Source organism: Dama dama, chromosome 8, assembly GCF_033118175.1.
Source record: "Dama dama isolate Ldn47 chromosome 8, ASM3311817v1, whole genome shotgun sequence".
Classification (NCBI taxonomy): domain Eukaryota; kingdom Metazoa; phylum Chordata; class Mammalia; order Artiodactyla; family Cervidae; genus Dama; species Dama dama.
The window spans coordinates 9,410,213-9,430,910 of NC_083688.1; the positions used below are offsets into that span (position 1 = coordinate 9,410,213).

General features: G+C 42.2%; 1 long non-coding RNA gene across 1 annotated transcript; it reads left to right on the forward strand.

Moving 5' to 3' along the window:
• Positions 1–437: 437 nt before the first annotated feature.
• On the forward strand, positions 438–20,454 carry LOC133060663 (uncharacterized). Its single transcript, XR_009693800.1, has 4 exons — positions 438–534; positions 6,651–6,761; positions 15,539–15,717; positions 20,283–20,454. It is a non-coding gene; the product is annotated as an uncharacterized LOC133060663 (long non-coding RNA).
• Positions 20,455–20,698: the final 244 nt, after the last annotated feature.

Sequence of the window (20,698 nt, forward strand, 5' to 3'; positions counted from 1 at the left end):
TCTGTCTCAATTTCCCCTTCTTTAAAAATGGGAATTAATAGTACTGTCTACTCTGGTAAAGGTAAAACTAAGCACCGCCTCAGAAGCACATGGCAGAGGGCCTGACACATGGGAAACGATTAACACGTGTTGTTAACACTACTACCCACTCACTCCTCCCAGGGCACAGACTTCTGTCTCTGCCTCTCTGTCTCTCTGTCTCCAGAGCAGAGACACCAGCAACTCATCTGAACATCTTTGTCCCACGAGAAGAAGGAACCCTCTCAAAAGGACTGTCTCTGTCTTTTCCTCTCCTACCTCAGAGCCTCTCTCTGAGTTATAACTCATGTGTATGACTCAACCTGAAACTTCTTTTTATAAGTAATTTCCTCTGTTTCTCTTCCCTTCTTCCGCTCCACACCCACTCCTCAGGCTGTGGGCTAAATTGAGAAATCGAGGGGCAGATGACACATGCTTGAGCGGAGCCTGAGGTCTGCACCTGGGCTGGGCCTGGCGTCACTCACCCATTGCAGAATCTTCTTACTAGAGGACTGGGTAAGGACAGTCATTCCTGCTGTTATTACAGAGCGTTCCAGGTCCCAGACCCTTTGTGCGAGCATCAGGGAGCAACTGAAGGGGACTGAATATTCTCACCTGGAGCAGTAAGTAGAGGATTAGAATCAGAAGGCACGAGAGTGAAGTCAGGTCTCAACATTAGCCATGACAGGCTGTGTGATCTCCGGCAGGTCACTTGACCTCTCTGAATTTTGTTTTCTTCATTTGTAAACCATCCTCAGAGGGTCATAAGAGTGAAGGTTCTTGCAGAGATTAGGTGCAGGAAAAATGGTAGCTATGCTGCAAGAATGCTTGATAGAACATTTAGAGCCGAAAGAAACCCTCCAGAACCAGGGATCTTAACTTGAGGTGCATGGGCTTCCCAGAAACGAGGAAATGATATGTAAAAGGGTGTATGCTTGTGTAGTTTTCTTGGGGAGAAGGTTCAGGGTTCTCATCAGATTTTTAGAGGGGTTTGTGATCCCCTAAAATGTTGAGAACCATTGTGTCCAGGGGAGCAGATATTAGATTTTTACTTGACAAGCATGTGGAACAGTCTTCTCATCCCAGCACTGAACTGCAAAGACCAATGCTCCTCGCCTGTCTGGAGCACTGGGCTTCAGGGCGGGTAAGTGATTTAGCCAAGGTACAGACAGCTGAGAACGGAAGGAAGCCTACTGCTGGGATTGGAACCCCAAATCTCTGACTGCAAAGCTGGCCACATTTGTATCAGGAGAGGCCCCCCTCCCCGCCAGGCCTGTGACTTGCCTAAGTTCCCTCTGGTTAGCCAAGACTAGCAGGATCAGCATTGCATAAGAAAGGCACTGGGGGGACTTCCCTGGTGGTCTAGTGGTTAAGAAGCCACCTTCCAACACAGGAGATGCAGGTTCGATCCCATTCGAGGCCACTAAGGACATATGCCGTGAGGCAACAACTAAGCCTGTGGGCCCTAGAGCCCATGCTCTACAACAAGAAAAGCCGGAGCACCACAAGCAGCCAAAATAAATAAATAAATAATAATAATAGTAATAAAAAGTTGGGAATCCTCTGGCAGCCCAGTGGTTAGACACCTTCACTTCTGGGGCCCAGGTTCCTTTCCTGGTCAGAGAACTAAGATACCACAAGTCACACAGTGCAGCCAAAAAAGAAGAAAAAAAAGGCCTTGGGGTCACAGTGAGGGAGCTGAGGTGCAGATACAACTTTTGGGGGGGCAGGCAAACTGCCAGCAGGTGGGCTAATCCTTGACTATGACCGGCCCTGTTCTACTCTGAGGTGACTCGGGGAGGGGGGTTCCTTTCCTAAACTCCAACACAAGCTGACAAACCAGGAAGCAATTCCACAAGTGTATTTATATCAACTATGTGAGGTTTAATTCACCATCAACAAGATGCATGGATTATATGTATACGATCAGATGCGTTTTGACAAATGTGTACACCTGTGAAACCCACACCACTCACAAGATACCGAACGCTTTTATTACCCAGAGAATTTCCTCCTGTCCCTTCTCAATCTCCCCCAAGGTCAGAGGCAGCCACCATTCTAATCTTTTGTCTCCATAAATTAGTGTTGCCTGTTCTAGAACATGTATAAATGGAATCATACAGAGTGTGCTCTTTCATGTCTGACTTCCTTTGTTCAACATAATATCTATGAAGATTCGTCTGTGTTGTTGCCTGTGTCAGGAATTCATTTCGTTTTGTCCCTGAACTGCTCTCCATGGACTGAATGTGCCACAATTCGTTTAACCCATTCATCAGTTTATGGACACTTTTTCCCATTTTGGCTCATATGAATATTCATGTAGGAGCTTTGTGTGGACATACGTTTTTATTTCTCTTGGGTAAATATATAGAAGTGTCGTTGCTCCATGCTGGGGTAGGTGTATGTTTAACTAAAAAATGACTCAGCTGTTTCCCAAAGGACATTTTACACCCTGACTAGCAATGTATGAAAGTTCCATTTGCTTCATACCCTTGCCAATCTTTGGTATTATTAGTCTTTTTAACTTTAGTCATTCTAGTGGGTGTGAATTGGTTTCCCTTTGTGGTTTTACTTTGCATTTCTCTAATGACTATTGATGCTGAACATCTTTTCATGTATTTACTGGTTATTCCTACATATTCTTTTGTCTGTTCAAAACTTTTGCTTCATTTAAAAAATTGAAGAGACTTCCTGACCCTGCTGGTCTGGTAGCTAAGACTCTGTGCTCCTAATGCAGGGGCCTGGATTGGATCCCTGGATAGGGAACTAGGTCACACATGCTAAAACTAAGAGTTCCCAGGCCTGGCACAGCCAAGTAAACATTAAAAAATAATAAAAATAAAAGCAAGTATGAGAACAGTATAAGATAGATTTATCTTCTTAATGTTATATGTATAGAAAAAGCCAAAATGATAGACAACAAAATGTTAACAATGATTCTTCTTTGTGCTTTTTTTTTTTTTTTCTTTTATTAGTTGGAGGCTAATTACTTCACAACATTTCAGTGGCTTTTGTCATACATTGACATGAATCAGCCATGGATTTACACGTATTCCCCATCCCGATCCCCGCTCCCACCTCCCTCTCCACCCGATTCCTCTGGGTCTTCCCAGTGCACCAGGCCCGAGCATTTGTCTCATGCATCCCACCTGGGCTGGTGATCTGTTTCACCATAGATAGTATACATGCTGTTCTTTTGAAATATCCCACCCTCACATTCTCCCACAGAGTTCAAAAGTCTGTTCTGTATTTCTGTGTCTCTTTTTCTGTTTTGCATATAGGGTTATCATTACCATCTTTCTAAATTCCATATATATGTGTTAGTATGCTGTAATGTTAGTATCTTTCTGGCTTTTAAAAGACTTGACTAACTTTTTAAAATGAAGCTATGGACTTTAAAAAAAGTCACACACTCATACACAAAAAATATATGCGTGCCTGTGTGTTTTCAGAACCCAGTCCAGCCCCAAGCACACGTCCTAAGAACCAAACCGGTGCAGAGTTTCAGAATTAGCTACTGTACCCTTGACCATAGCCCTATAGAGCCATCTTTCTGCCTTCTGGATATCAAGGAGAGTCTTAACTACTGTCCAGGGTCTCAGGGACACCATGGGAAAAAGGAATGATTTACTGATCCCCAACACTGAAACTGAGAAAGCCTAAATAGGGATGGGAAAGTGTTTTGATTGCCTGAAAAGCAACATGTTTAGACAGATGAAATTTATTTATTACATGATACACTGCAGTGATGTTGGCATCAGCTCATTTGTCAGTCAACAAATATTTCCTGGGCACCTACCCAAAAAACATCTAATTTTTGGAGGAAAAAAATGATGACTTTGGTTTGGTGTTTGTTAAAAGGTAATCACTCTTCTTCCCTCCCATTTACCACATGCTCAGCACTTAACCCGGGCCTTGAAATGCATGTTTTTGTTGTTGCTGTTCAGCGGCTAAGTCGTCTCCGACTCTTTGAGACCCCGTGGACTGCAGCACGCCAGGCTTCCCTGTCCTTCACTATCTCCCGGAGTTTGTTCAAACTCATGTCCGTTGAATCAATGATACCATCCAACCATCTCATCCTCTGTTTCCCCTTCTCCTCCTTCCTTCAATCTTTCCCAGAATCAGGGAGTCTTTTCCAATGAGTTGGCTCTTCAAGTCAGGTTAGCTCATTTAATTATCAAAAACCACATCAAAGAGATATTATTATTTCACACATGAAAAAATGGAATGTCAGAGAACTTAAACAACTGAAATATCAAAGAACTTAAATCCTTTAATCAGTAGTTCATGTGTATTGAGTGCTTATGGGTGCTACTCACTGTACTAAGTGCTTTATAAGAATTACTGCCTTTACTTACTTACCTTTTATTATACTCATTTTACTTAAGAGTATGAGGTTAAATTATTTTGATGTTAAATTACCTACCCAAGGTCATCCTGTTAGAGACTGGTAAAGCTGGTATCAGTACTGGACTTGGCATTGGTAGACTTTGTTCTGATTTTGCTTTTACCATGTGATTTTACGCAAGACACTGAACAACTCACTTTAGTTTTTTCCTTAAGTTTTTTGGAGTTTTGGGTTTTTTTTTTTTTTTGGAGGGGCATGCAGCATCAGATCGTCCCAAGACAAGGGATCAAACCTGTGCCTCTTCACTGGGGACATGGAGTCTTAACTACTGAGCCACCAGGGAAGTCCTTGCTTAGGTTTTTTATGAGGATTGTTTTAAAGTCACAAGTGGACTTTGTACACTTTTAAGGCACTTTAAACTTGCATTATTATTTAATCAAAAAACAGCATTGGGATTTCCCTGGTGGCCCAGTGGTTAACAGTCTGCTTGCCAATGGAGGGGACACAGGCTCAATCCCTGGTCCAGGAAGATTCCACATGCTGTGGGTCAACTCTATTTACCCAAGAGAAATAAAAACATATGTTCACACAAAGCTCCTACATGAATATTCATAAAAGCCAAAATGGGGGAAAATGTCTATCAACAGATGAATGGGTTAAACAAATTGTGGCACATTCAGTCCGTGGAATGCTGTTCAGGGACAAAATGAAATGAAATCCACATGCTGTGGAGCCTGGGCACCATGATTACTGAGCTTTTGCTCTAGTGTCCAAGAGCTCCAATTGCTGAAGCCCGCACACTTCGGAGCTCAGGCTCTGCAGCAAGAGGGGCCCCTGCAACAGGGGACCACAACTAGAGAGCAGTCCCACTTGCCACAACTAGAGAAAGCCTGAACATAGCAACAAAGACTCTGCAGCCAAGAATTTAAATATGTATATATATAGATCACAGCCTATACTGGGAAGCACTGGGAGGATGCATAAATGAATAATTTGTTTGCTCTTTAGTAGTTTATATAAAGGTGATCAGATAGAAATAAAACTAAGGAACACAAGTCCAAGGGATCCCATTCTTACAACTAGACTGGGCTCTAGAATCAGACAGACCCAGGCTTGAAAACTTGGCTGTACAACCCACTATCTGTATGACTTTGGGTAAAATATCCAACCTTTCTGAACCTCAGTGTTTTTCTCTACCATCTTCTGTATAATATACCTACTTTACACAAGTGTTTCAGAGGACTGAGTTAAGTAAAGTGCCCTGCACCATGTTTGGCACTGAAGCAGACATTCAATCAGTCGTAATTATTTTATTTACAAGCTGCAGGCAAGGTCCCTTTTGTCTGTATCCCCTCTGACTCTCTGCTTCCTCTTCTTCCTGGGCACACAGCTAGACTACACTTGCTATTAGATGTGCTCATGTGACAGAGTTCTAGCCAATGGGATGCGAGCAGACATTATCTCTTCACAAAATCCTCCCAAGAAGACCTCCCCATCTCTTTCTCCTTTCTGCAGTTTGACAAACATAGTCTCTTTGGGCTTTATGTGGTGAGATGGCAGAGCCATGAGATGGAAAGAGCTTGGGTTAATGAATCCGTTTAGAAGAAGGTCACATGTCAATCAGGGACACCTGTTCTGGACTTCACATTAGCCAAAAATAAATTGTTCATGGGTTTCTTTCTTACCCCAGCAAGAACTACCCTAAGAGATCAACAAAAGGTCCATTCTCATCATCCACAGCCTCCAAGTCTCCCAGGATCTGTCTCTTTGGACCTGAGAAGCTCACACAGGGTCGTACCCCTCACTCCACACCTCTTCATACTCTGCACCCCCACTCGGTAGGCACAGTTAAGAAATGATGGAAGAGCTCATGACTGAATTCTGCATTCAGTGTGTTGGAGAGTTTCTACGACCTAGGACTCCTGGAAACATATGAATATGATCTCAACCTAAACAATTAAGGCTCCAGTGAAAGATAACATTCTGGGGTTGGCAGGTTTCCAGAGGAAAACACTCTGAATGGGATGGCAGGGTACCTTGTAAACATATTCCCATGAAATCTACCCACCCCCCTGTAATTAAACTCTCTTGCACACAAATGTCACTATGGCTGTCTTTCCAGGTTTCCATCAAGTCCTGCCTCCTCCAGAAAAACATTCTTAATCATTTGAGCCCCATAGCTTGCTCTTGCCTCTTTTTATTTTTGTTGCTTGCAACACTCATTTGACTATTGTTTTTTCATCTTTTTTATTACTCTTTCTTTATGCTTTTCTCTTTGAGGCAGAGAAAAATGATAGAATGAAACTGGAGGAAAAGTGTCTCAAGGAGAAATCATAAAAATACTGAAGCCGAGTTATTGTCCCAATCGTGTCATTTACCAGCTGTGTGACCTTGGGTAAGTCACCTCCTTCTCTGGACTTCAGGTTTCTCATCTGTAATATGAGGGACTAAAACCCAACCAACAGTTCTGTTTGTTTAAAACCACTAAATATCCCTTTGTGTTATTTTTTCTTTCACTAATCCTGTGTCTAAAATCGAACCACATTGGCTGATGGGAACAGTGGCAAGAGACTGAGATTTGAAGTCAGTTAGATCTAGGCTGGGCTCTCAACTCCACAATTCATCAGCTATGTGACCTTCGGTAAATGACTTTGGTTTCTGAGCCTGAGTGATGCTTCTCCCTCACCTTCTCTTTCCTCTTCCCCTCCCTCCTCCTACTCCTTTTGTCTCCTTCTAATCTTTTTTATTTTAAAAATCAAAGTGAAAAGGTGAAAGAAATATCATAATTTTCACTTAATAAAATACATCCACTTAAAGTATACAGTTGGATGAGTTTTGACAAATATATATACTTATGCAAAAACTCCCCAATCAAGATACAGAACATTTACATTAGCCCCCCAAATTCTATTGCTATTAACCTCTCTACCCCCAGAAAATCACTGATTCTATTTCCAGTTTTTCCTTAAAATTTCATGTAAAGAGGGTAATATATGATGTGCTGATATACTCTTTTTTGTCTATCTTCCTTCATCAGCATGATGTTTTCAAGATTCATCCATAATTGCATATTTCAATAGTTCATTCCTTTTTATTGCCAGGTGGTATTCCATTGTATTATTATACCACAGTTCATTTATTCATTTACCTGTTCAAAGACACTTGGGTTACTAGCAATTTGGGGCTATTATGAATGGAGCTGCTATAAACATTCATATACAAGACTTTTTTAAGGATTAGGTTTTTTAAAGTTTAAAAAAGATTATTTATTTGGCTGCAGCAGGTCTTAGTTGCAGCTGCAGTTTCCTCAATCTTTATTGAGGCATTCGGGATCTTTTGTTGTTGTTGTTCTGGCATGCAGGCTCCTTAGTTGTGGCATGAGAGATCTCGTTCTCTGACCAAGGATGGAACATGGGTTCCCTGCATTGGGAGCATGGAGTCTTAGCCACTGGACCACCAGAGAAGTCCCAAGACTTTTTGTAGACATACGTTTTTACTTATCTAGTAGAATTGCTAGGTCATAAGTTAAGCATATGTTCAACTTTTAAGGAACTATCAAACTGTTCTCCAAAATATTTGTACGAACCACTTTACAATCCCATCAGCCACATTTGAGGGTTCTGGTTGCTCAGCAACATCACTGACACTTGGTGTTATGCCTGTTTAAATTACAGCTTTTCTGGTGGAAGCATACAGATATATCTTATTGTGGTTTAATCTGCATTTCCCCTGATGGCTAATGATGCTGAGCAATCTCCTCATGCGCTTGCTCATTGTTCATGTATCTTCCTTGGAAAAGAGTCTGAGTAAATCTTTCACTTCTTTTTCCCTGAGTTTTCTTATTATTGAGTTGATAGGTTTTTTAAGACGCATTGAGAATACATTTTTTAATGTATTCTGGATACGGTTTCCTTGTCAGTAATATACATAAAAAATACTTTCCCCTAGTCTGCAACTTGCATTGTCTTTAGAAGGGCAGAAGACTTTTTTTTATCAAGTAGTTTCAATGTAAAGTCTTACTCTGATGGTTAATTTTCTTTTTTAACTCTAAGAAAACTCTTTTTTTTTTTAAAGTGACTTTAAAAGTTCTTTTTACTTATTTATGTGGTTGTGCCAGGTCTTAGCTGCAGTGCATGGGATGTTTGATCTCCCTTGCAGCATGCAAGGATCTTTAGTTGGGGCATGTGGGATCTAGTTCTCTGACCAACAAGAGAACCTAAGTTCCCTGCATTGGGAGCATGGAGTCTTAGTCACTGGACCACCAGAGAAGTTCCTAAGAAAGCTTTTTCTATCCCAAGTTCTCAAAGATTTTCTTCTACTTTCTTGCAAAGTTTTAGCATCTATGATTAGGTTTATGATCCACTTCAAATTAATTTTTTTGTATGGTATGAGAGAAGAGTTGAAATTTATTTTTTACTTATGGATATCCAAGTTGGTTCTGCACCATTTTTTGAAAGACTGACTATCCTTTTACAGCACTTTTCTTGGTAACCAATTGACCATATACATGTGGCTCTGTCCCTTAACTCTCTATTCTATTGAGGTATATGTCTTAACATAATACCACTGTTTTATTACTAAAGCTTTATATTATAGTTTATACTATAGTATACTTCATACTATAGCTTTATAATATTTAAAGTAAATATTAATATTGAGGTTAAAAGTATGCCTCTCCTGGGACTTCCTTGGTGGTTCAGTGGTTAAGACTGTGTACCTTCAGTGCAGGGGGCTCAGGTTTGATCCCTGATGGGAGAACTAAGGGTCTCACAAGCTGCTCCACAAAGCCAAAAAAGTCCCCTTCTCCTGAATATTTTTGTGTTTTCTTTTCCTTGATTTTGTGCAGTTTCACTATGGTGTGACTCTTCTTTTTTTTAATGTTGACTCAAGAACAGAATTACTGGGGCATAGGCTAAATCCAGAATTCACTTGACTGTGTACTGGCAAATTGTTCTCCAGAATGGCTATATTGGCTCTTGAATCTCTATATCCCCTCATTCTGGCTAACAGTTAACATTCCCCAGCTTTATAATTTTTACTAGTCTCATGCCTGACATCTCCATGTTGTTTTTATTTTTAAAATATTTTTCTTGCTGTTTTTAAAAACAGCTCTATTGAAATAAAACTGACATACGATAGACTACACAGTGTAAATTGGATGTTTTGACATCTGTATACACCTGTGAATCCATCTTCACAAAGAGGTGATGAATCTTTCACTTCTAACCTTCCTTGTGCCCTTTTTGAGTCTGAGCTTTTTTATCTGCAAAATGCAGCTCCGGAGTGAGAAAATATGATGTGAGCTTAATTTGTGGACTGGCATATATAGTGGGCACTGGGGAAATAGAGCTAGTACTACTGCAACTATACAGCTAGGCAATTAGGTGACGAGATAGACCCTGAAGCTACACTGCCTGGATTCAAAGCCATTTCTGTTATTTGCTTCCTTGGACAGATTATTCAATGTCTCTATGAATTAACTTCCCCATCTGCAAAATGGGAATAATAGTGTGACACCTATCTCAAAGGATTAAAAGAGTTAATATGTGTGGAAAAAACTTTTTTCTGTGATAAGTAAAAGAACAATTTTAGCTAGACTTTTTGAAATTTTGAAAATTTTCATTAGACCTTCTCTGACATATGGGGGTCTGGAGCTCTAGCTTTGTAACCTCTGAACTAAAGTGGTCTTTCAGTGTCTGACAACTCCTGCAAATGTGATCCTCTATGATTTATCTAAGTGATAATGGTAATTCTAGGAGTCACCACAAGAGGGACTATGAATTAACTTCTGTGGACTGTGAACAACTCAATAATACTTTTTATCTACTCCGATACTAGGAAAGATTGAGGACAGGAGGAGAAGGGGGCAACGAGGATGAGATGGTTGGATGGCATCACCAACTCAATGGACATGAGTTTGAGCAAATTCCAGGAGATAGTGAAGGACAGGGAAGCCTGGCATGCTGCAGTCCATGGGGTCGCAAAGAGTCAGACATGACTTAGCAACTAAACAACAATCTACCTACTTGGAAATATTGATAACAATATTGATATCTGAGGAACAAGCTCCTTCTTAGTACACACAGGGCTTCTATAAGTGACTCATTGCTAGTGTTTTGTCCATCCTGAGTCTCTACACTGTAATGTACATGTGACCAAAAGGACAAAGACATGTTTAATATTAAGTAGCAGTTTTAATAATAACAACAGTAACCAACACTTACTGAACGCACACTTTGTGTCAGTTCTAAGTGTTTTTCATTAACCTATCAAGTTAAGTGGGTATTCTTATTATCTTATTTCCCCATTTTAAAGATGATAAAATTGAGGCCCAGAGACTTAGGAAACTGGCAAAAGATCCCAAGTTATTAGAATGATATATAGTTATTCTAGGAACATCCTGCAGTAGAGAAAAGAGCAAGCCTATTTTGATGAAGCGCTTTTTGTCTTTTACCTGCTCTTACTATTTATCTGACATTACTAAAATTTATACAAACTGGCAAATGAATCCACCAGATGTGCAGATAAATGTCCAAAATAAAGAGTTCCCACTAAACTCAGTCAGCCGATGATGCCATCCTCACAAAGAGAAAAACATTGAATTTAGAGTCACAAGAGGCATCAAGACTTAGTGAAAAGGACACATCTTTGGGATAAAAATAACTAGGTTCAACTTCTGACTCTTCCGATGGCTGTGACCTTGGATAAATTACCTTGGCTCTCTAAGCCTGTTTATTCAGGTGTTTAAAAAAATTTATATACGTCATTCACAGAGAGTTGGTGAGGTATAAATAAACTAGCTTTTGTAAGAGCACTTAACAGGTTCCGACGTAAAGTAGGAACTAAGGAAATGCTTAGGTGGATGCTTTGGAAACCTTAGAAGCAGAGTCTGAGACAACAATCCTAGACAGGCGATTAATTAAGGAAGCCCTCCAAGAAGCCAGAGAGGGCCAAGGGGAAGCAAGGCAAAGAAGAGAAAGAAGCCAAGCAAAAATGAGGTTTCAGGTAGTCCCAGAAAGTGTAGCTTAATCCCTTAGGGAACTCAGGAGTATAAATTCTACTGGAGACAATCAACTGAGTTTGCAAATTCCCACCTCCAGTTAGTCATTTGCTAGAGGCTAGGGAAGAGAGATTGGAGAAGGAAATGGCAATCCAGTCCAGTATTCTTGCCTGGAGAATCCCAGGGACAGGGGAGCCTGGTGGACTGCCGTCTATGGGGTCGCACAGAGTCAGCCATGACTGAAGCGACTTAGCAGCAGCAGCAGCAGCAGCAGGGAAGAGAGAGGACTTCCTAGGTGCCGCCAGTGGTAAAGAAACCGCCTGCCAATTCAGGAAACAAGAGATGAGTGTTCCATCCCTGGGTCAGGAAGAGCCTCTGAAGTGGGAAATGGCAACACTCTCTAGTATTCTTTCCTGGAGAATCCCATAGACAGAGGAGCCTCGTGGGCTACAGTCAATAGGGTTGCAGAGTCTGACTCAACTGAGGTGACTTAACACCATTGCACGCAAAGGGAAGAGGAAAGAATCAAAGCCATTCTAGTATCCTGAGGACCGTCCTCCTGGGAAGAGCCGCAGGTACTGGTTACTGGAAGCAAAAGCAAACAGCACCTAAAAGAGGTGTGGAGGAACTGGTAAAAGATCTGAGAGGATTTGGGGTGAGCAAAAATAGTATCTGCTACAGGGTTTGAGTTTTTTCCTTCCTTTTAGAAAACCTGGGTTCAAGTCCTTGCTTTGCCACTTATCGGAATCAAATGCCACATTATAATGAAAGCCTTCTGGAAATTAAAATGTTAGATGTGGGAATTCCCTGGTGACTGAGTGGTTAGTATTCCGAGCTTTCACTGCCATGGCACAGGTACAATCCCTGGTTGGGGAACCAAGATCCCACAAGCCAAGTAGTACGGCCAAAATAAATAAATAAACAAAATGTTTTAGATGAATTCCTTATTGAGCAAGCATTTATAGAACTTCTAGTATAAACAAGACACAGTACTAGGTGCTGGGATATACACCTTTAAAATTTTTTCCTTTTATTTATTTTGGCGGCACTGGGTCTTTGTTGCTGCTTGAGGGCTTTTTCTGATGCAGTGAGCGGGGGCTACTCTAGTTGCAGTGCGTGGGCTTCTCACTGTAGCGGCTTCTCTTGTGGAATACAAGCTCTGGGGCGCAGGCTTCAGTAGTGGTGGCCCATGGCCTTAGTTGCCAAGCAGCATGTAGAATTCTCCCAGACCAGGGATCAAAACTGCATCCTCTGCATTGGCAGGCAGACTCTCAAACACTGGACCACAAGGGAAGTCCGGGATCTACCCCTTGATGCAAGATTCATAAACAAGGAGCTTTACATCCAGGGAAGGAGTCAGATGAGGAAAGAGAAAATCACCTATGTGATAAGTGATGTTATTATAGTATGGTGGGGAGGGGAGCCACTGGTACAAAGGAGGCTGTGGTCAGTTCTGTCGAAGGGCCAGGTGTCAGGAAAAGTGTCAAGAGGAGCTGATACCTGAACCGAGTCCCAAAAGACGGGGAGGAGTTGTCAGGCAGATAGTGAGAAGAGGCATCCCTGGCAGTGGGAACAGCATGAGCAAAATCACAAAGGGGTGAAATAGCATGGAGTTTGAACTTAATTCCATAAGGCAGTGGGAGCCTTTGAAAGATTCTGAGCTGGGGAATGGCTTCATCAACCTTCCTTTTTTTTTTTTTTTCTTTTCTTTTGACCATGCCATGCAGCAAGTGGAATCTTAGTTCCCCAACCAGGGATTGAACCCATGCCCCCTATAATGGAAGCGTAGCATCTTAATCACTGGATTGCCAGGGAAATCCCAACCTTGCATTTTAGAATGATCACTCTGGCTGGCACCACGAGGGAAGAGAGACTACACAAGATGGCCAGATGGGAAACAATTAGAGCAGCCAAAGAGCTTAAGGAACATTGCTCTTTACTTATCTATTTTTGGCTCCTTTGGGTCTTTGTTGCTGCATGCGGGCTTTCTCTAGCTTCAGCGAGCAAGGGCTGCTCTCTGCTTGTGTGGGCTTCTCATTGCGGTGGCTTCTCCTGTTGTAGAGCACAAGCTCTGGGCCTTGGGCTTCAGTAATTCCATACCAAGGTCACAGGTGCGAGGCCTTGCACCAAGGCCACGGAAGTGGAGCTCAGAACCAAGGTCACCTCTGGAACTGATTGGGCCCCATTGTAACCGTTGCCAAAAGCCCCCTGATCTTTACCAGCCAGCTTCCTGACCCCACGAATAGTGAAAGTGTTAGTCGCTCAGTCGTGTCCGACTCTTTGCGACCCCACAGACCGTAGCCCACCAGGCTCCTCTGTCCATGGGATTCTCCAGGCAAGAATGCTGGAGTGGGTTGCCATGCCCTCCTCCAGGGGACCTTCCCGACCCAGGGATTGAACCCAGGTCTCCTGCATGACAGGCAGATTCTTTACCATCGGAACCACCAGAGTATTCTGACCCCATATTAGGCAAAAATGCCCACCCTGGGTGCACTCACCCTGTAGTGTCCTAACCAATCACCTCATGCCACCCTTCCAGCAGGAATTTTCTTTGTCTTGAGACTATAAAAATTGGCGCCTAGCCCACGAAAGCGTCGGCTCTCCCTTGAGCCCGCCCACTGTTCTAACAGCCTCCCGTGGACTCTCCTGGTCTGTCAGGAGGTCAGCCCGCTGAGCTTGCAGGACTCTCATTATCTCTGCTCTTTGTTCTTAATAAACTCACTCCTGTCTGAAATACTGTGTCTGGAAATACTTTTCCTAGCTGCCCTCGGACTGCCACAACAGTTGCATTGTCTGGGCTCTAGAACGAGGGCTCACTAGTTGTGGTGCAGGGATTTAGCTGCCTCACGGCATGTGGGATCTTCTAGGACTGGGGATCAAACCCTGGTCCCCTGCATGGGCAGGCGTATTCTTAACCACTAGAACAACAGGGACGTCCTTAATCTGCTCTTTTAATCTGTTTTATTTTTATGTTGCATTTTAAGCACACCATCATGTCAAATTTTTCATGTAAATTACAGTAGCTTCAGAATATTCCACCAAGTAGATGATCCTAACCATTTGCTAGCTGGTGGACTTTTGAGTCGCTTCTGTAATTTTTTTCAATATAAAATGATCATTATGATAAACATCTTTGCACACATGGCCTTTTCTGAATTTCAGATTCATCCTTTAGAAGAGGTTTCTAGGAGTGAAATGATTAGGTCAAGGGAAAGAAGGTTCTACAACTAGAAACAACAGTGTCAGTTGTCCTCCCATTTTTGGGATATTCCATCAGCCATTAGCTCTACCTCACAATAGTAATTGAGAGCGATACTCTTAAAAAAAAAAAAAAAAAAAAAAAGGAAGATTTTAAACTGTACTGAAACCCTTTATCAACTGAGGAACATTTTAGCTCATCCAACCTGTTTCTCTGCTGTTGTTTCTCTTTTGAACAGCAGATGGCAGGATAATCCCACAACAGGTGGTCATGACAATTTAATTGCAAGAAGAAAATTGCTTCTTTTCCCACATGTATTTCTTCCCCGAGATAAACAGCATGTAGGGCATCTGCCTCTTTATTGGAAGTAAGATATGTAAGAAGGTGGGTTTCAGCAAGGAATATAAGGTAGTCAACGTAAATTCTGAGCCTTAGGTTATTACACTCTGTGCAAAAACAAATTTCTCAGAAAGAAGCAAATGGGGGTTGAAAGCCGATTGTTAAAATTCCACATATTCTAGATTTCCCCAGTTAATAATCATAAAAAGTTTATAGCCAGAAAGTCACAGAGGCCCTTCTGTTGTAATTGTTAGAGCTTAGAGTCAGTGGGAACACCCTTCTCACCCAGGGGATTTTAAAAGCCAATCCCACCCCCTCCCCACAACCCTTTCCCCTAGCACTCATTTCCCATCCCTTCACAAAATTGCCAGGGTAATTGACTCTTAGATGAGATGAGTTTGACTTTCTACCCTGATTTTGTAACAGAAGTTCTTTTGGTGAGGTTCTTTGTTTGAAAATGCACAATAAAAATGGCTTTAGAATGACTTCAGAGGACTCTTTCTTTTTCTGGTGCCAACAACAGATTCCAAAGCAGCTATTATTCGAGGTGGGTGATAGGATCCCTTGAGACTGTTTAAGTATCGGTTTTCAAAGTGCTTAGGAACCTGAAATGTCCTGTATGGTATATTTGCAGGTGCATAATTGGCCAAGTGCTCCAGGGGTTATAAAGACTGCCTTCCTGTAGTTGGAATAGACAGATTTAGCCTCTTACTGAAATTGAAGGCTGCAATGGCGATAACAAATCTGATTCTAACTCTCCCATGTCACTGCTGCCCAAAGGTGCCTTTGTCTCCCAGGAGAAAGAGGTTGGAGGTAAGTGAATGGCCCTTCACCAGAGCCGTGTAGAAAACACCGCGAAGAAAAACTTTTGTCCTGAGAGAGTACGTTTAGGGCTACTGCCTGTGAAGCAAACTTGCTTTGTTCACAGCCAACCTGCCTGAATGCAAATATTGTGAGGTGACTGGAACTGTGGAGAGGCAAACTGCTCGAAAAGCAGGCTTTCAGTGGGAAACTTCAAGCATACAATGGCTTTTGTTTTTGTTTTAGACATAATTCTCCAACCTGGCTTTTTTATTGCACTAACCGAAATAAATTTGGATACACTTAAAGGGTTGCCTTGATGTCAGAAGAAAATGGATATTGTCTCTCCTGCACACATTTGAATGGTCATACATAACCCTAGATACATCCAGATAAGAATACACCTCCTCCCATAGAAAGCTTTTCTGGAACAGAATATCACCAAGAATGTTCACTTTGGGGTTTCATGGTTCCAGCCTGTCTTACCAAAACTTTTAAAGAGTTTGCCTGCTCCTTCACTCTTCCACTGCAGTTAATACTTACATGTACTTAGTGGTGTTCTGAACTCCTTTTATTCCTCAAGGCTCCTGGCATTTGATGAGACCTGTGCAGCAGGAGCTTTCATCATACCAAATCCAGGGTGGTGTTTAGTGGAGAAGGGGCCAGGAAAGGGGTGGGGGAGAAGCCCGTGCTTTTTACTAAATCAGTGGGAAACTAGTGGGCTCTTTTTAAGATTAAATATCTTTAAATATCAGGACCTCTGGTTATGAAGGCATGGGTGAAATTGCTTCTCTCAGACAAACCTGAGGTGGAGGATGTAGGTGTCACATTCAAATCAGAGAGGTGCCTCTCAACAGGAAAGATTTAATCAGCTTTCCTTCCCAGGATCAGCTGCCAGGTTTGAACATTTACTTGTCTGTGTTCCAGGCAGGAGACACTGCTAATTATGGGAGCAATTCCCATGGATACAGAGAAGAATTGTCTGAGCTGAGGAGTCAAAGCTCAGATCAAGATGGGGCTAAGAGGAAAAAATACCCCCAACATTCTCAGGGAAATTCCAGAGTTGTCAAGGGACATGCCTCCTCAGCAGGAATGCCCCTATATCTGGCATTTGATGATTTAGAAACATCCTTTCCCTCACTTTCCTAACTCATGTGTTAAGAATCCCTTTGTTTGAGAAAGGAATTTAAAAAGTGGTTTCTTTCATTCAAACATTATGTGATAAAGTTATCTGGGAAAAAAAAAACAAACCCTGGGCTCCACCAAGAGTGATTTTCATAAATGACTGTACCTGAAAAGAGGCCGACTTTGGCCATCAGGGCAGCCAAAATGGCACAAGCATTTGGAATCTGTTGCCTTATCCTTGGCAAAGATACCACCAAATCCTTTCTGCTGTATGTAAAGTAAGCTGTGGTAAAACTTACCTATCTTGCGGTACAAACCCTAGACTCACAAGTGAGCTGAATTTATATTCTGCCCCTCTTCTTTCTCCATTATGCAGAGCACCTGCTCCTTGTCCCTCCCCCACTCCTCCAGCTGTCTGTCTGTCTCATTTGTGTCAATTAAGGATTCAATACTGCTTGATTTAATTGAATGACTTTCCCTGTATAGAATCCCAACCACAGACAGGGACCAACTATCACTCCCATTGCCCAGAATAAAAAACTCAAAAAAGCCAAAGGCATGGAAGTGTGTCTTAGAAAAGAGTAACATATGTGTAATATACATGTTAAATAAATATGTCATATAATATTTTTAAAAAGAAACAAAGAAAAGAGAAAGGTATTCAGTAAGCTTTGCAGTGAACCAGAGAAGGTGATGGGGCAAGACTGAGCTCCTGGACATACCCAGTTATATGACTGGTAGCCTGCCAGCTGGTAGTCAGCACTGCATAAACCAAGATCATTTGATCCACTCAATTTAGTTAAAGCTTTCAGAAGTTGTTGAGTTTTTTTTTTTTTTTAAGTTGTGCTGGGTCTTCGTTGCTGTGCTCAAGCTTTCTCTAGTTGAGGTGAGCAGGGGCTCCTCTTTGTTGCAGGGCCAGCTTTCTCACTCCTGTGGCTCCTCTTGTTGCAAAGCCCTGACTCTAGGCTGGCTTGGTAGTTGTGGTGCACGGGCTTAATTGCCTAGAGGAATGTGGAATCTTCCTGGACCGGGGATCGAATCTGTGTCTCCTGCATTGGCAGGTGGATTCTTTACCACAGAGCCACCAGGGAAGTCCAGAAGCTGTTCTTAAGGCTTCGAAACCAAAGAATCAACTGGAAGAAATAAACCTCTGCCATGACTTCCTAGTTTAAAAAAGTGCTTTCCCATCCTCAGGAGAATGATTTTGTCTTTCTGTTCATTCAGTCATTGATCAAATAGGCTCTGTTCTTTAGTCACCTGCCTCTAAATTCATTGAGCCAGGCAGTGTTCTAGGAGCTGAAATCTGTGTTCTAAGAACAGAGAGTAAAATCCCTGTCCTCAGGAACTTACATTTTGAAGGGCAGGGGGGGAAGCAAACAAGAAATAAGTAAACCTACAGTCTACCTCTTGGTGCTCAGGGTTGTGGAGAATCAGACAGTAGGGTGAAGGGAGATGAGGCTATTGTTTGGGTAGAGTTATCCATTTTACAAAGGGTGATCAGAAAGGGCCCCCTGAGCTAAGACATTAAAAAAATGGAGGACACTTTACAAACATTAGAGAGAAAAGAATTCCTGGCAGAAAGAACAGCAAATGTAAAGGTCTTGAGACAAGAGTTTCCTTGTTGAAGGAGACTAGTGTAGCTGAATAAAGTGAGCTAGGGAGAGATTTAGGAGCTAGGCCAGGGAAGCAGGAGTGTAGGGGGCAGAATTGTAGGGCCTTGGAAGTCATTAAAGACTTTTATTTGAGTGACATGGGAAGTCACTGGAGGAATGATTTATGTTTTATGATATGACTTATGTTTTAGAAGGTTTATTCTGGCTGCTTTGCAGAAAAAAAAAGAAGATAGGATAGCAAGGGCAGAAGCAGGGAGAACAGTTTGGGAGGCAATTGCAGGAATCTAGGCAAAAAACAATGGTGTCTCAGATCAGGACAGCAGCAGCAGAGATGCTGACAAGTTGTTAGATTTTAGAGGTAAACGTACCAGGATTTGCAGTCCTGGGTGTTCATTGGAAGGACTGATGTTGAAGCTGAAACTCCACTACTTTGGCCACCTCATGCGAAGAGTTGACTCATTGGAAAAGACCCTGATGCTGGGAGGGATTGGGGGCAGGAGGAGAAGGGGGTGACAGAGGGTGAGATGGCTGGATGGGATCACCGACTCTATGGGCATGAGTTTGCGTAAACTCCAGGAGTTGGTGATGGACAGGGAGGCCTGGCGTGCTGCGATTCATGGGGTCGCAAAGAGTTGGACACGACTGAGCGACTGAACTGAACTGAACTGAACTAATAAGAGGGGAGGGGTATATGAGAAATAGAGAGGAGTCAAAGATACTGTGGATATTTGGCCTGAGTAACTGTTAGATAATCTGGTGGGATGAACAGAGAGACCTTGAATCATAGCTGAGACTAAATTTCAAATCACGGCTTTGGGCTAATATCGATAAAATCTTGGGCAAGTCACTGAATCTCTCTGAGCATCAGTTTCTTAATGAGTGGGAAAGTGATAATGACATAATACCTCACTCACAGGTCTATCAGGGCTTCCCCAGTGGCTCGGTGGTAAAGAATCCACCTGTAGTGCAGGAGACACAGGAGATACCAGTTCAATCCCTGGGTCAGCAAGATCCCTTGAAGAAGGAAATGGCAACACACTCCAGTATTATTGCCTGGAAAATCCCATGGTCAGAGGAGCCTGGCAGGCTACAGCCCAAGGTTCACAAAGAGTTGGATACAACTGAAGCAACTTAGCTCCTGCACGCGCGCACACACGCACACACACACACGGACAAGTCTATAGTGAGAACCGAATGGGATGTTAAAATGCTGAGAAGAGTACCTGGTACAGAGATATTCCATAAATGCCATTTGAATGTGGGAGCAAATAATGTCTTTTGAAGTATTATCAATCTGGGGCCTTCTCAATTCTCTCTTCATTAACTTATCATCCTCCAGAGGCTCCACTATATTTAGAATAAAAAAAAAATCTTTCCAAAACCAGGAAGATCCATCATGATCTGGCTTCAGCTACCTGTCCAACCCACTGGCCACATCAACCTTCTGTTCAGCTGCTAAGAAAACTCGACAATTTTCTAGTTTCAGAATTATCACACACTCTTCTCTCTGCCTGCAATGGCCCTCATCCAAGAGGCTGGTGCCTTCTCATCCTCCAAGAAACTTATCTTCCTCAGAGAGACGTTTCTTGACCATCAACTTCAAAAAAATTTCCCACCATTATTCTTGCTTTCCATGTTTCTTCTGGGAATTCCTTGGTGGTCCAGTGATTAGGACTCAGTACTTTCACTGCTGGGGCCCTGGTTCAATCCCTGGTTGGGAAACTAAGATCCCCACTTGGTGAGGGTCCCCCCAAAAAGGGGGGTTGTCCTTTACATTCAGAAAAGTTAATCACAATTTATAATTCTCGTCACCTAATTATTGTCTGTCTCTTCTTCTAGACTGTTCCATGAAAGAAGGGACCACCAAGTATATACACAATTCCTAGCATAATCTTGGCTCATAGTAGGCTCTCAATAAATGTTTGCTGGAAAGCTGAGTGACAGAAGATTCTCACTGGTATTCTGTTGCTGTTCTTTAAAAAATAAAAAGTCTCAGTTTTTCTGCCTTTTGCAGAGTTCTCTATTGCATTTCACTGGTGAGTGGGAACACTACTTCGTTGAATCAGAAAAGCCCTTGAAAACAAAACAAAGAGAAAAAAGAAAGAAAGCCCTTGACTTTTCTTTTGTGTATACTACACTGGGTTTAATATTTATGTATAGTACTAACACTGATTTGTTTTTTTTTTTCTGTGCTCACTTCTCAAGGTTATACTTGTCTTTAGTGGCAAGTGACAAAAGAATAGGCCTTAAAAAAA